This window comes from Suricata suricatta, chromosome 6 (assembly GCF_006229205.1).
Source record: "Suricata suricatta isolate VVHF042 chromosome 6, meerkat_22Aug2017_6uvM2_HiC, whole genome shotgun sequence".
Classification (NCBI taxonomy): domain Eukaryota; kingdom Metazoa; phylum Chordata; class Mammalia; order Carnivora; family Herpestidae; genus Suricata; species Suricata suricatta.
This window is the reverse complement of record NC_043705.1, coordinates 53,103,047-53,119,508: the sequence shown is the minus strand read 5'-3', so window position 1 is coordinate 53,119,508 and position 16,462 is coordinate 53,103,047. Positions and strand designations below refer to the sequence as shown.

Sequence of the window (16,462 nt, the reverse complement as noted above, 5' to 3'; positions counted from 1 at the left end):
TACAGATCCAATAAATACCCATCAGCCAACATGTGGACATGATGACACAAGTAGCACACAGTCTGCTACTTCATGGAGGAGTGTGGTGCTGACACCAGAATAATGCAGTTGTCCCTGTTTCACCATGTTTCAAATTCAATGGGACGTCGCTAGAATCCCAGCTTTGCGGCAGCAATGATATTTATATGCATGGAAATGAAATTGCACAAATCATTCACTTGCTCCCAATTCAACCATTTTGTAACTCCAAAAATACTGTATGTTGAGAATTAGATTAACCTCTTAGTTCATAGGTAAGGTGTTCTGACCATTTGAATTCTGCATAATAATTGTGACTTTTGTAGCTAGCCTCATATTTACAAAAGAGTATAACAACATTCACTTTAATAAGATCACTTCTGGTCCTTTATATAAATGCAAAGATGGACTGTTGTCTGCTCAGATCTAGCTCTGTGTACTTTTTGAAAGCACAAATAATAAAACTATTTTCCACTTTTGCCTGTTAGCAGCAGTGATATAAATCATTCCAGTCTTGGGATGTCTGACTAAGCTACAGAAAATCAAGTTCATTTATCCTTTTTGTGCTAAATTATTTTCCAAATGTTTTCTTTGCAGAATCACTGCGTTGTCTTTCCTCCCTTGCCTGCCTTGATGGCCTTGCAGACGTGTGTCACACTGCCCCCTGGTGTGGCTGAAGCAAACTGCCTTCCATTCTGTAGAAGCTACTAGAGAAGGGAATGCACACAGACTCTATTGCTGAGTCATGCCGCAGGCTGAGCTTTGTTCTGAAGGGATTTTGCAGGCCCTTGAAAGTGAGCAAAGAGGTGTGGATCAACAGCACACATGAATTATTGTACAAAGGACTGGGAAAACCAAAGGACTTAGCATTTTAATTCAAATGTTTACTTAGGGCCCGCTGCTTGGTCCTACAGGTGACACAGAGAGGAAAATGGCACAATCCTGTCCCAGAGGACCTGGCCATATGCAGCTCACACACAACACAATACAATGAGAGTTAAGCATAGAGACTGCAGGAGGTGAGAAGAGATCACAAGAAATAATATTAAAACAACAAACAAAACCAGGCTTCTTAGGAGGACTATTTCAGATAGGCCTTGAATACGATTTGTGATTTTGTGGGCAACAATGAGGAACTGTGGAGGAAGGGGAAAATACATGCCCAAAGAATAAAATAATAAATTAAAGACTCTAATTTTTAAAAGAGTCTTGCTTTATTTTTATCTTATTATTTTTCATCAGCAAATTGGACAAGAGAAAGTTTAGTTTTCACAGTCACCTATGAGTTGAATTTCATTATTCCTATTATCGTTACTTCTATTATTTTATTATTGCTACTATTTAATTAACAATACAATAAAATTTACTTTCCTTGAAAAACAATTTCTATATAATATTGTTGGAAAGTAATGTTTCCATTAAGTTTCCTCAAGTCCCTTTTGCCTCAAAAAAAAAAGATAAAAACACTCCCATACAGATTTTCCATAATTTTATTAAGGTGGGATTATTTATAATTTAAAATAGTATAGACTATACATTTATATTATCATGTTCATAATATATTAATATATATAATATACTCACTGGCCATAAATAAATTGATATCTGTTCACTTTTAAAGCTCTTTTTAAAGAAACATGAGTAATCTATGTGACTTGATTCTTAGAATTCAGCAAATCAACTACATCCCCTCACTGATTCTTATGGTAAGTTTAGTGCTCTTACACTATATATGCATCTGTCAACATCTTCAGTTGTAATTTCAGATGACTGAGTGAGCAGAGCCAACTTTGGTGGCTGTGGGAGGTGAAGGCACCTTAGGCGGGCACCAAAAGAGTCTCGGCGGGTATTTGAGGTCCCGGCAGCAGGTGACATAGGGAAGGAGGAAATTTCCAGGTGAGACAGGAAGAAAATGGCAAGCACATCATGGTACATGAGAAGATCTTCTTTGTGATTGTGTGTGAGCTGGCCCCTATGATTTCCAGAAACCAACCAAGAGGAAGGCTTTGTTGTAAGATTGGTTGGTTGGCAGGGACCAAACAAAAGAAATGTTACAGAGGCTTTGCCTTTACTGCAAGGCTGCTGTGTGCTTGAAACTGCAATTCTGAAAAACCATCTCAATTTCCTGTGTATTATCAAACCAGATTTTATTATGAATGTAATCCTGAATCATGACTTAATTATTTAGAATTTTGTAACAACTAATAGCAAACTATGTCTCCCTAGGAGAAAGGTCAACATCTGGCTTAGTACCTGGGAAGAATCCAAACTCACAGATCAAGCAGTCAAAGCCATGGGACTGGATCCCCAGAAGCCAATTTGAGCTTTGAGGCAGGGAACAGGAGTCTGCTAAAAGTTATTGAATGCAACACAATTGGCTTTCAGGATCAGGCACCCATGGCAAAGATGATGAATTAGGACCTGGTGTTACTCAGAGGAGGAGGGGAAAACTGGGCTTCAGGGAGTGGATTTGCTGGCGGAGTAGGGAGTGGGGGGGTGGTAATTATGTTGCGGGCAACTGAAAAGAACAGAGGGAAATGGGGTGAAGAGAGAGAGACTGCCAAGCCCCAGAACCCCAGAAATCTCCAAAGTGGACAGCCAGCAGAATGGGGTTCCATAGTCTTTAGTCTGGAGAAGTATCTTTAGGGCTTAGGAAGGAAATGGACTTCAACTCCCAGAGCACCAGATAGGAGCCGGGCAGAGTCCCAGTGATGTCTGATTGTGACAGGGTAGAGAAGGCTAAAGCTTAGAGCCAGACAGAATACTGCTCACAGTCAGGAGGAGGATCCGATTGACCGAGGATGAAGTGTGGCTCCAGGACCAGCGAGAGCATCAGTGTCACCTGGGGACTTGCCTGAAATGTAAACTCTTGGGCCCCACACCAAGTGTACTTAATCAGAAACCTTGAGGGTGGAGCCCAGCAACCTGTGTTTTAGTAAACCATTCAGGATGATTTTGATGCAGGCTAGGGCACCCAGAAGACTTGAGGGATTGGAGGAGGTGGGATATAATAGGGATTAATATGTGACTGAAGTTAGACCCCAAGTAGTAAGCCACACAATAGAGGTTATGATCTGTGAATACCAATCTCCCTTCACCTAACAGATTTGGAAATGGGAGATCCATTAAGACAGACATGGGTTGTATAAAGTGAGACCAACGTTTCAACCCACAGGGGAAACTTGTGTGAGATCGGAGGCATAGATGCTCACACGGGGCTGACAGACATCTTAAAGTAGGAAGCAGACAGGTTTCACACTAACCTTGCATATCTACTCCTCTCCTGCCACCACCCCATCACTTCCCCAGGCGTTCAGTACGCTTTCACCAGCTTCTCTCTGCACAGCCTAACCCCACTCCCATAAGCATGTCACCCTTTGTCTTTTTTACCCGCATTCAACATAAACACACAATACAATTTTTTTCATTCAGTGTTATTTCTCCTCTTTATCAAACCCGCTATTATTTTCTACTTTATTTTCATTGCTTGTGAACAGCATTTCAGCCCCAGTATAGAATCATAACTGAGCTGACCTTGAGGCTACAATATTTTCATTTTTCTATAGAAAAATGCATGTCCACAATACATTTACAACTGAACCTTGGAACATGTTCATAAATGGGAGGCGGAGTGATCAGCATGACCTCTCATACAAAAACTGGAACAGAAAAAAAATCTGTACAAACAGTGGTATCAAGGAGGTGAAACAAGTTCTACCACAACATTCCCCCTCTGCTTTCCAATGATGGATTTAGCTTTTCTGGCCTTCCCTCTACTAAAATAGAGGGAGGGAAAAAAAAGAAAGGAAAAAGGAAGGGTGGGAGGGGAGAGCCAGAATTGAAAACTGCATAAGTTCTCTTTTTTCTCTCTGATACATGGATAAACTTTTATTTCACCTACCAGAGGGAAAAACAAAATTCACCAAAAGCTGCCTAACCTATATTTCCAATAGTGAAGGTATTTAATTATTATCCATCTTTAAAAGGCTTCAAATAAAATATAGCTAGGAAAATACATAAATAATTCATATGATAAAACTCTCTGGGTAATTAGCATTCATAATAATGTTAGGAGTGTAGTTTAAAAAAAAGCAGTTTTCCATAGTTTAGTTGGAAGTACAGATAATCAGAACTAAATGTATATATTAAATTGTAATAGGCAATTGTAAGCAAACAGTATCAAACTATATAAATTCTACTTTATTTTTAAGCTTATTTGTTTACTTATTTTGAGAGTGAGCATGAGCGGGGGTGGGGTAGAGAGAGAGAGAGAGAGAGAGAATCCAAAGCGGGCTCTGTGCTGACAGTGCAGAGTCCAATGCTGCGGTCAATCTCACAAACTGTGAGATCATGGCCTCAGCTGAAAATGAGTCAGACGCTTAATCAACTAAGCACTCAGGTGCCCCTAAACCATATAACTTAAAAAAATTTATTGTTTATTTATTTTTGAGAGAGAGAAAGACTAAGAGCAAATGGGCGAGGGGCAAAGAGAGAGAGGCAGACACAGAATCCAAAGCAGGCTCCAGGCTCTGAGCTGTTAGCACAGAGCCAGATGCAAGGCTCAAATTCATGAACCTGGAGATCACGACCTGAGCCGCAGCTGGACACTTAACCAACTGAGCCACCCAGGCATTCCTAAACTATATGACTTTTGAAAATTAACCAGAAGCTGTTATGAACTATATAAAAATTGGTATTATTTCCCCAGTTCTCCCCAAAGCTCCACAATGATGTACCATTCAGTGTTGTCTTTTACTTATCTGATCACATTTCCTCTAAGTCCAACAAAAACAACAGCAGGACATCAGGCTTCCACATCTGTGGCTCCATCTCCAAACATGACTATTTTCTTAAAATGAAATTTTACCTTTACAAGTTTAGTAACTTTACCTTTCCCCCCAGATTGGGCTGTTGGTTGCATCTCATCAAAACCTGTACATTCACCATTAAAGTAGAATTTCAGCCTATTAGTGAATACATTGGTTAATGGGATATTGAACTCCAAAGCAACATGCTCTACAATGCTCCTAGAGCTACCAGATAACAGGGGAAAAAGCTGAACATTTCGCTCTTACAGGGGACTTACTTACGCCAGGGGTCAGGTGTGGGGGTGCTTGACTAGGAGCCTTAATACCCATTCCCTGGAGGGCTGGACCAGAGCTAAGCGCTCTGTGAGGTCAGCCTTGAAAGGCACTGCCTCACCCATGCTCACCGTGTCATTCCTGACACAGCATCCTCACCTCCACAGAATTTGGCTAGCTCATTAATGCTTTCTTCTCTGATGACTGCTATCAACATCAAAGCATACTGCTTCAGCTGAACAGAAAGCTTCCTCAACTCTGAATGAGACCCCCCCTCCTTGGAAGAATTTTCCTCAGTTCTCTAGATTCCTAGGAAATGACACTCTTCTTTTTCTGCTTCTTTTCTAAATAAAAATACAGTATAACAGTCTGGCTACAGGGACACCCGGGTGGCTCAGTTGGTCATGGTCTCACGTTCCATGACTGCGAACCCTGCGTCGGGCTCCGTGCTGACAACTCAGAGCCTGAAGCCTGCTTTGGATTCTATGTCTCCCTCTCTCTGCCTCTCCCCTGCTCGCTCTCTCTCAAAAAATAAATAAACATTAAAAAAATAATAAAAATCTCTGACTACCAACTTGTTGATGAGAGATCTCATGAATTCTGCAAGAGCAAGAGCCCGCATTCTGCTGCTCCCTCCTGGGCCACCATCCCCATCTCCTGGGCTTTTGTCGCTGTATCCTCCCGACTGTATCGGGGCAGAAGGCTGGCTCTGGTGGAGCTCCAAGGCAGGGGGTGACCTGGGCAGACCCTCGAAGCTTTTACCAAACAACCTTATGAAACCTGCTGATAAATGCAGTGGCTTCTGGTAGGTTTTGCATGTGCTTTCCTAAACTTGAATTGCATAGGTTTTTATCCCTGGGCTGAATTACCCTAATCTGCAAACCCATCTCAGGCATGCTTAAGACCCAAAAATCCAGCATCTATATAGTACTCAGAACATCAGTGGAATTTTGTAACCTTGTTCTCTGAAAACCTAATTAATCTTGCCTCTTGCAGCTAGACTTCGATTGTCTGATTGTCTGATCCAGAGAAAGAAATGCTAAGGGTAAGGACATTTTTACATGGCCAGAGGATGCTAATGGAGAGGGTCCATGGTGAGTCTTTATAATTAGGAAGAATAGGAGGCTGATGACAAAGTGAGGGAATGAACTCCCTTCTGCAATAAAAGGGCCAGAGAGTCCTGGGTAACAAATGTAACTGTGGAATCCTGGGAATCAAAATATCCCCAACAGGCTCTTACCCCACAGCAAATACTCACCCCTGCACAGTACTGGCATGGTGTCATCTCGATACACCACAGTGCCCATGCATCTTTGCTTAGTGACTGTCTTTCTCCCTTTGTTCTGCTTCAGTTAAATGTCTTCTAGGAGTCCGTGTTTTTCACTCTTTGTGTGTGGAGAATTCTCTACATAGACTGTGTGGTCCAGCTACAGAAGTTCTATCTGAGGACACGCCCGTGAGCCACCTGTCCAAAATCTACCATGTGCTGTGCACACCTTCTTGCAGGAATTCAAATTCTATCATCAAGTCCTTTTTCTGATTCAAATAAACCAGAACACTGTTTCCAGAAGGCCAATGCTCATAGCTCACAGGGAGAAGGGCCCTCTGGAGGCTGGTGCCTCTCTCATTGTGGAGATTCAATCATTATGTTAGCCCCTTGTGACCAGGAGAAACAAAGTCCAGCCTTAGGGGCTGTGGCAACGGCAGGTGCATTTGAAATGAGAAGTAAATGGGGAAAAGGAAGGGAAGAAACTCTGTGAGCCTGGCAGTCTGGTGGAAAAATAGCCATAGGATGAGCCGTAATGGACCAGGCCCTTTGGAGAGATCATGGTGGCCTTTATGCAGATAGAGGCTGTGGCAAGGCCTCTAACCCTGAAATCTCCCCGTCTGCACCTATTCCTTTCTTTTCCTCTGGACTTGCCTTTCTCTCTCTTGTTCACTCGCTCACTCTTTTTCTCTCCAGATTTCTAACTCAAGAAAAGTAAATCTCTTTCTCTCTGGGTCTAATTTATTCCTCCATAATACCAAAAGTGATGGTTTCTCTTCTAGGACAAGTCACCAGTGTTAAAGATTCCTAGGTTGAGTAATGTTCTCTGAAAGTCCCAGCTAAAGAAATAATAGGGTGAGGAGACAGAAGCCTTTTCAGATGAGTCAGGGATGACGTGAAGAAGAGACAGGTTTCAGATCAGTCCCTTAACCCAGGACTAGCAAAAATAACATGGGTGTCAACTCTTGCCACCACTAATAGTAAGTGTTCCCAGCAGGTACCAAGAGCCATGTTAGTTAGCGTCATGCCTACTTCTCGGAAAAGCTTAAGCACCAGATCTTATGGAGCCAAACCCTATGTTCTTTCGCCTTGCTTTTTAAAATTTTGAAATACTTTCACATGCATTGCCTTCCAATAATGTCATATATACATCTATACACACCTTGAAGTGATCTTGGAATGATGGCTATAACAGAGTGACCCCAAATATACAGTGACTTAAAGGGAATAAACAATTTGGGGTGTGTGTGTTTTATATTACAGAACTGACAAAGGAATTCTATTCCACTTGATGATTCAACACAGTGGGGAAAGAGAAGGCTTGGGGGAAAAAAAACACACCTACAGTCTTAAATCCCAGTTCAGGGAGTGGTACATTTCACTTCCACATATATTCTATTGCCTCATTTAACTGCAAAGTAGAGTGGGACATGTAATCTAACTAGGTAGGACTCTCTCCAGTTTCAAGAGGAAACAGATTTTCATGGGTAGCTAGAAAGATTGATTTAGGTTCAGGTTTGGATTCAGGTTCAGATTTAGATTTAGATTTGGTAGGTTCTATTATTTCCTCAACTTTAAAAAGAGGAGGCTTAGGGGCACCTGGGTGGCTCAGTTGGTTGAGCATCCGGCTTCAGCTCAGGTCATGATCTCACAGTTTGTGGATTCAAGCCCCACATCAGGCTTTGTGAGGATAGCTCAGTATCTGGAGTCTGCTTTGGATTGTCTGTCTGTCTGTCTGTCTCTCTCTCTCTCTCTCTCTCTCTCTCTCCCCCTCCCCCACCTCTCTGTCTCTCTCTCTCTCTCTCAAGGTAAATAAACATTAAAAAAATGTTTTTAAAAAGAGATAAGGCTTAGGCTCAGAAAAGATAAACAGCTTCCCTCAAGTTGTACACCTAGTACATGGAAAATATAAAGAATCCAGCCTAGATCTTCTGAGTTCAGGAGAGCTTTGAATAATACCACGGAAGGTTTCTGAAGAAGAAGTTATGCAATGCGATGTTATTTTAAGAAGGATAATTTGTCAGCATCGTGAAGGGTGGAACTGCAGAAAGAAGAAAGGAAGACATGTAACTACAGAAACAATCCGAGCCAAATTCAACAATGGCCTAATCTAAAACAGTGGCGATTAAAAGATGAAAGATTATTAGCGCAAAGGTTCAGAATTTAGGGCCTGTGGGAAGGACTCCACCTCGTCAAACTCTTTAGTCACTTCCCTGGCCTCTGGTTCTCCTCCCACTTCTCAGGCCCCTCCTTCTCGGTCTCAGCGGCTCCTCCTCCAATAACTGGTCCCTAAACCTTCTCTGCTCACCTTACTCTCTCCCCCCAGGCTGTCTCACCTAGTTCCCTAGCCTTAAATTGCATCTTATCAGTTATCTCTTACCCAGTAAATCTACATAACAAATCACCCAAATATTAAATTCCAGTTGGTTAATATGTACTGTCATAGTAGTCTCAGTAGAGTTTAGTGATCATCACTTATATATCGCACTCAGTAGTCATCACAAGTGTCCTCCTTAATTCCCATCACCCATGTAACCCATCCCTGCCTCCCCACCTATCTCCCCTCCAGCAACCCTTAGATTGCTCATTACAGTGAAGAGTCTGTTTTATGGTTTTTCTTCTATTTTTCTCCCCTATGTTCATCTGTTTTGTTTCTTAAATTCCACCTATGAGTGAAAGCATATGAAATCTTTATCCATTTATCAGTCGATGGACATTTGGGCTCTTTCCATAATTTGGCTATTGTTGATAATGCTGCTATAGACATTAGAGTGTATGTGTCCCTTTCAATCAGTATTTTTGTACCTTTTGGGTAAATACCTAGTAGTGCAATTGCTGGATTGTAGGGTAGTTTTATTTTTAACTTTCTGAGAAAGCTCCGTATTGTTTTCCCAAGTGGCTGTACCAGTTTGCATTCCTACCAACAGTGTAAGAGGGCTCCCCTACGCAGTGGCTTTAAACAATCAACATTCGCTGAGCTCATGACTTTGCAGGTTGGCCTGGTGGTCCTGACAGCTTTAATCAGACTTACTCATCAGTCTGGGTGTCAGGTGGCTACAGACTGATCTAGGATGGCCTCTGCTGGAATGACCAGGCACCTCAAGTCTAATACACATGTTTTTTTTTTTATTTGCAGGTTCCCATGATCATAAAACAGGGTAAGAGCAAGCCAGGCCAATCACACATGCCTTTAAAGCCTCTGCCTCCATCATGTTTGTTAGCATCCCAATAGCTATGGACGAGAGGGCATGGCCAAGGACAGTGATACAGGGAGAGAAGAAGAATTGGAGCCAGTTTCAGATTCCTCCACATATCTCTACACAAAACCTCCCCGACTTATTTATTTGGGTCCTGACCTCTTTTCTGAGCTCTAGACATGTCTGTCAAATGGCCTCATGGACAGTGCACTTGGATATCTCTAGGCGTTTCAAACAGCATATTTAAAACTGAATTTTGGATCCTCTTTCAAAACCTGCTCCTCTTCTAGCATTCGTTCTCTTTCTTCGTATATGATACTGCCATCGACCTGTGCTCAGGCCACACACCTTTTCTACTTAATCTCAAATATAATCCATGAAATCCTATCAATTCTACTTCTAAAATATAGCTAATATCTGCTATCTTCTCTCCTCCCTTGTCTTCCCTTTAGTTCATGCTGTTTCCACCTCTTTCCTGAACATCTAAAAAGATCCCAGTGAACTTTAAAATCTCAAACGTCCTGCAGCCTCATCCTGTAGCCACTCTGTCCTCACTGAGATTACTGGCTTTTATCCATTATCCAGACACAGTAAGCACTTTTTAACCTCAAAGCCTTAGCCAATGTATCAGTTTCCCAGGACTGCCATAACAAAACACCACAAACTGTGTGGCTTAAAACAATTGAAATTTGCCCGTTCACAGTTCTGGAGGCCAGAAATCCAAAATGAAAGTATTGGCACAGACATGCTCTAGAGGAAGCTCTTTCTTCACCTCTTCTAGCTTCTGGTGGGACCAGGAATCCTCAGTGTTTCTTAGTGTATAAATGCATGGTCTAATCTCTGCCTCTGTTAGGCAGGAAGCTAGGCATGAGTGACAGGAGGATGGACCTTACACGTCCTGATGTAAAACCCCAACCAACGACCGCTCAGGGACCACCCCAACCACCCATCCAGCAGCTGGTTTGTGGTTACAGCACCCCAGCAGAAGAAGAGTTAATTAAATCTGTTGTGCATGTTACACTTGTACAGAAAGCAGCTACTGGTCCCCACCTTACCTACGCCTCTAGAATAGAAATGACGTTGCAGTTTCTACCACCCAGGCAGGCATTTCCAATGCATCATGGGAAAGGACAGGTATAGTAGGCTCATTATTATATAATCCAGGCCTGTCACTCAAATGTTGTGACCCTAGGACCCACTGAAAAGAAAAACTGGATATAAGTCCACACGTCCTGGTTTCCCTCGGGGTTTCTCAGGCTGTCCCTTAACTGACCAGCTCTTCCTTGGAGTGTACTTTAATAAAACTTTGCTCTGCTTTACTTTAGTTTTGCTATCCTGTAATTCTTCACTGTGATGGCAAAAAAGAACTGAGGCTTCTTTCCTTTTCCATATAACTATCAGTAACACTTCCATCTTCTCCCCTGTATCTCTTTCTTCTATAAGGACACTAATAATAGGATAGGACCTACTCCCATCCACAATGACCTTATTTTAACTTGATTACATTTTCAAAGACCCTATTTCCAAGTAAGATCATATGCACAAGTACTAGGGGTTAGGACTTGACTATTTTTCTTGGAGGACATCATCCAGTTCATAACTGCCATGCTGTTCCCCACAGAAATACTGAGTGATAACAACATGGACTTTGGACTCTGGACTGCTTCAGTTTCTTTTTTCTTTTTTTAAGTTTATTTATTTTCAGAGAGAGTGAGAGTGTGTGTTCATGCACACACGTGAGTAGGGGAAGGGCAGAGAGAGAGAGGGAAAGAGAGATAAACCCAAGCAGGCTCTGCACTCTCAGTGCAGAACCCAATGCAGGGCTCGAACTCATGAACCATGAGATCATAACCCGAGCCTAATTCAAGAGTCAGATGCTTAACCAACTGAGCCACCCAGGTGTCCCAAGGACTGCTTGAACTTGAGCACGAGTTCTGATCTCATTAGGTGTGTGTGATCCTAGGCAAGCTACATAAACTCTCTGAGCTTCAGTATTCATACATGTAAAATGAGGATGGGGTGTAGCATTTACATCACTGAGATAATCTGAGAATTTAATGAGTTAATGAGTACAGTGTCCAGAATACAGTAAGCACTACATGTGTGTTTATTAGATAAAATAAGTTCTTTACTGGTCATACTCAGGTGTCAGTGTAAATGTACTTTCTCGATAGGCATTTCCTAATTTCTCCTCACTTCAAACATAAGTCATACTTTTTTATTCATATGTGTGGGGTTTTTGTTGCTCTTTGATGTCTGCTTTTTCCCACTGGACTCCAAGTTCCATGAGGGCAGATTTACGTCTATTTTGTTCACCACTCTATTCCTAGCAGGAACAGAGTGTTTTGCATATGATGAATGTTAGATAAATATTTATGAATGAGTAATTATGAACGGTTAGAGCTAGCAATTTAATTATCATGAGTTTGCAGGTGCTTTATTCTCAATCTCTTCCCCTTTCCCCTTGTCTAGGAACTGTGGGAGAAGAATCAGTTTTAAATGCATAACATCCAGATTACGTTTGATATCTTTCTGTAGCTTCACAGAAGAATGGGAATGTCTTACCCAATGGTTTTCTATGAAAATCTACCCTCCAAAAGAGAGAAAAGTGGAGCCAAGTGGCAGGAGGGCAAAGGGACAGTGAATCAGTTACAATTACAGTGTGTGCGGTCACCAGGTGGCAAGTGAATTCAAAAAAAAAAATATTTGAACCAGGTATGAATTCATATGCATTAGTAGGAATTCGTTCTGTTTATAACAGCCATGGGAAAGGGGGTTTGGGGCAGACGGACACAAACATACCTTGTGCCAAAGAAACTGCTGTCTCTTCCTACTTCATCGTCTAAGTAGAAGTCTGGTTCTGCCAACAGGCAGGTAGATGAGACTCAGCTTATGCCATTTCTATCTATAGAGGAACAAAAACAACCTTCACACCTCATCCTCCGGGAACAGAGGGATCTGAAAACTCACCGAGATCTCATAACTTAGTCTCCAGATTGGGGTGCTCCCTTTGCAACCTGGATCCTAATCACCTTTAACCATATCTGTTGCCAATATAAATCAAAAAAGACTAGCATTTTTGATGTTATGTGATAGGTATTTTAGATATGTCAACTCATTTAATCTTCCTACAACCCTATCATGTGGGCAGCATTATCCAAGGTGACAGTAAATAGGCGACAGAACTAGGGTTTAATTATTCTAAGGTTCATAGTCACTTCACCAGAAGGGCCTGAGGTGCAGTTTGACACCTTTGGGATCATCAGTAAAACCTAATTTCTTAAAACGTAGTCCGCTGGCCCCTCCATCAGAATCACTGGTGGTCTTTGTTGAAAATTCAGATTCCCTGGTTCTGCCCAACACGGAAGGAATTAAGCAGAGGAGTGTCAGGAATCTGAACTTTTAAAAAGCACCTCCAAGTGATTCTGCTGGAGGGCACTATGGACGCGGATGATTCTTAGGCATTAGGACCACACGCATAGGCTTTGGGCATTATCAAAAGATGACAACATACCGCCCTGGCTGACTTCAGCCGTGCTCAGCATCCTCTAACCTAATCTGGTCCCAGAGCCACCTCAGAAAGCAGTACTGGGCACTCGGAACTGGGCACGCGCAGTACTTAATTTCCAAGGCTGGGCGGGGCTCACTAGGAGCCCGCCCCCTCGGTATCCGTCTGATCCACGGGTGGGACTCTTCCAAGTAACCTAATTCCGGCTTCTCGGCGCAGCGGCCCCGAGCTCCGCCCCCGGCTCTGAGACCAATCAGATGGCAGGTTGCTGAAGCTCCGGGCCAATGCACAGGGCCGTCCTTTATTCCTCTGTGCAGTTTGAAACTGTCAGGCTGCTGCCAGGGTAGCCGCGGTACCGCTGTTGTTTCGGCGGGGACGCGGCGAGGAGACGCGGAGGGAGGCGTCCGGGCTTGTGAAGAGCCGTGACGGTGGGTAGCGGCTCCCCGGCGGCTTCTGCGCCCCCGGACCAGGCAGTGGAGTGGGGTTCAAAGTGGGGACTCGTACACCGCGGAGCCGGGGGCGACTTCCCCGGGACGTGGCCTGTGTGCTGTTCTGCGGGGCAACGAGGTACCGAAGTTTTTCCCTTCCAAGGCGTCCGGGAAGAGAGGGCAGGAGTGAGGGATACTTGAAGTGTAACGATTACTGTCGTCCTAAGTCCTGATCATTTACTAGGGAAACGTAACCACGTCTAACGTTTTTTATGTTGTTATTTTGTTTTTAATTTAAGAGTTTGATTCAAACAAGGGTGGTGAGAACGTGATTCAAGAGAACTTCTACCGTTTGCTTACAACTGCTGTCCCCCTCGGTTGCTAGTCCCTTATGTTGGGGGGAGCTGGCGCGCTCCTTCTTTCCTGCAGCTAATGTGAGTAAAGAGCGCAGAGACTTCACTCTGGTGCCATCTCACACATTAATTCCCTCTTCCTCTGTCTCTTGGGGCTACATTTGAATTCCCGGACCTCTCTTTCCTTATCAGCCAGGTATTTACCAAGAGGTAATTTGATTTCTTTGGCAATCAAGAAGCTCCCAGAACTTATCTCTTGGTTTCTGGTTTCTTGAGTTAGAGAGTACTGGCAATTTAGTGAACTGATTCACATCCGCCACCCGTTAAAGCAAGCTTCATTTTTCTCCTTTGTGAACCAAGAAACGGTAAGAAAATACTAGTGTGGTAGGCTTTCAAGAAACTGTCATACCTTGCTGGCCTCAAAGCAGGGCTGATGGCAGACTTACAGCATAGTTTCTAAAAATACAGTAGTTGTTTTATGGCGGCAGTATCTCTATTCAGAAACTCTTTTTGAACTTTGATCTTACTTTTTAGCTTATTTGTTTTCTGAATAATTAGCACCAGCCCACCTCCACTCCTATTATCTACTCAGTATGCAAAGACATCCTCAAAGAAGAAGTAAATGAAAAGAGAAATGAACCAGGTTACACCACAGTGGTGGATTTGAAGTCCATGAAGCAGTCCTTCTTTGCTGAGGATGTGTGTGCCTATTTTATCCTCCCTAATTGGCTTAACTAAAGACCGTCATGCTGAGATTTACTTATCATGTGTATACGCAGTAATACTCATGGAATAAAGCTAAGTTTCCATCAACAAGTCCCAACGTATGTTTCCATTCTAATATTGTGCTTTTCCCTGTGTTGGCCATTTCTACTTCAGTTTCCTTATTTCTCATTTATTTTTCAGGCCTGTGTGATTGAGACCTGTTTTACCCTCCACTTAAATTGTTTAGGTAAATGTCAGCCACTTCCTTACTGCCATGTTCAAGAGACCCCAACTTTCATTGGCATCAGACTCTACACTCTGTTCCTCAAATTTTTATGAGGCTTTTTTACCTGACAGTTGTCTCATTCTGACTTTCTTTTCTATTTTTAGTCGCTCTTTTCTTCCCCTTTAAATGCTAGTGTTTCTGCTTTTAACCCCCTTCTCACTACGGTAGTGGGCCTTTAACTATATGGGAGGTATAGTTTCCTCTGAACACATTAGAGGCTAGGGATCCTCTTACTAGAAAAATGCACGTGCGTTTATACTAAAAATATTGCATATAATTCGGGTGTGTGGACCTCAGAATAAGAACTCTTTCTAACACTCCTTTTCATGGGTGATCTTACCCTCTCTCTTTTTCAGCATTTCCCACCATATGGATGATTCCTCCAACTCTCTCCAACCTGTACCTCCAGTGCTCATTTCTTAACTCCAGGAAGCACCATTCTCATTGTAGCCATGGTGGGTGGCCACTTTTGGTGCACAGTATACTGGATGTGTACGTACAGCCTCACTACGGTACCACCGGTGGGGTACCTCACACCCAGCTCCTCTGATACTGAGCTCACGGTCCTTCCTCCCAACCCACTTACCTTCCTACGTTTCTTGTCTTTGTTAGTGGCCCTATAATCCATCCAGTTACCCAAGCCAGAAATCTGAAAGCCATCAACATTTCAAGACAAGCCTGATCATGTTTTCACTTGCTTAAACATTTTAATTACCTCTCTAGAATAAAGACCATGTTTTTTAACATGACATAATCACGATCTTCCGTGTTCTACCTGCCTCCTACCTTCCTGTTCCATCCTTAACCAAGTCTTGTTTTGTACCCTTTGCTTCAGTTTTGCAAACTACTTATATTCCTGCCGTACATGCCCTTGCCTCTGTGTCTTTGCTTCTGCTGCTCTAATGTCTAGCGTAGCCTTACATCTTTTATCTCTCTTTCACGTCTCCATATGCAGTTCATCTTCTCAGTAAAATGTGCTCTGGCTCCGTTCCCACTTCTTCACTCTCATGATCCCACCCCATGTAATGAGCTACTCCTACCTCCCTGCTTTGTACCTGTTGTTTTAGGCTCTTCTAGGATATATACGTCTGGCTGTCTCTACAGATTGTAAAGTCCGTGAGGACAAGGACTTCTTCATCCTACATTCCTCACCATTGTCTTCCATGTAACTGGTGTTCAGATACTTTGAGTAGTCACCACTTGTCCTTTAAATAACTTACTTGGTACTAAAAGTACTTTTATTGTTTTTGGTTAACACTTTTGACAGATTTTCTGTGGGGTGTAAGAATCTCTTGTTCAGTATAGGCTTGCTTTTCTTAAAATAATATTCCCAAAACGTATGTTTCTCAGGCAAAGAATTTGCACACATTGTTTATTCTTTCTTGGTTCAATAAAATGCACAGCATCCAGATTGCCACGCATTGTTGAAGAACAGTGATCACACTCTGTTATTCCCAGTGGCCCCGTTGTGGATTTGTCCAAGAAGCTTCCATTTCCCTTGAATCTTTCATATATTTATGTCATCTCCTTGACTACAGTAAAGACTCACTAATGTTGGGAATTGAGCCTTCTACTATTCTTGCCTAGTTGTTTTATCTATGGGTGCTCAATATGTTGGA

At 42.6% G+C, this 16,462-nt stretch overlaps 1 protein-coding gene, 1 long non-coding RNA gene and 1 pseudogene across 7 annotated transcripts in view; 1 reads left to right on the top strand and 2 right to left on the bottom strand.

The window, feature by feature from the left end:
- Positions 1–4,714: 4,714 nt before the first annotated feature.
- Positions 4,715–6,384, bottom strand: LOC115293442 (annotated as a pseudogene).
- Positions 6,385–8,345: 1,961 nt separating this feature from the next.
- LOC115293696 lies at positions 8,346–13,133 on the bottom strand. Its single transcript, XR_003909563.1, has 3 exons — positions 13,078–13,133; positions 12,366–12,468; positions 8,346–8,407 (listed from the first exon to the last, which is right to left on the bottom strand). It is a non-coding gene; the product is annotated as an uncharacterized LOC115293696 (long non-coding RNA).
- Positions 13,134–13,393: 260 nt separating this feature from the next.
- POC5 (POC5 centriolar protein) overlaps positions 13,394–16,462 on the top strand; it is a 37,087-nt gene continuing 34,018 nt past the window's right edge. For 2 of the 6 annotated variants that reach the window (XM_029942457.1, XM_029942452.1), the window contains exon 1: positions 13,394–13,638. The gene's annotated coding sequence lies outside the window, so the exon portion shown is untranslated. Of the gene's footprint in view, positions 13,639–13,798; positions 13,934–14,758; positions 14,805–16,462 lie in introns of all 6 variants that reach the window. The other 4 variants (XM_029942454.1, XM_029942456.1, XM_029942453.1 and 1 more) reach the window with 4 other exon arrangements.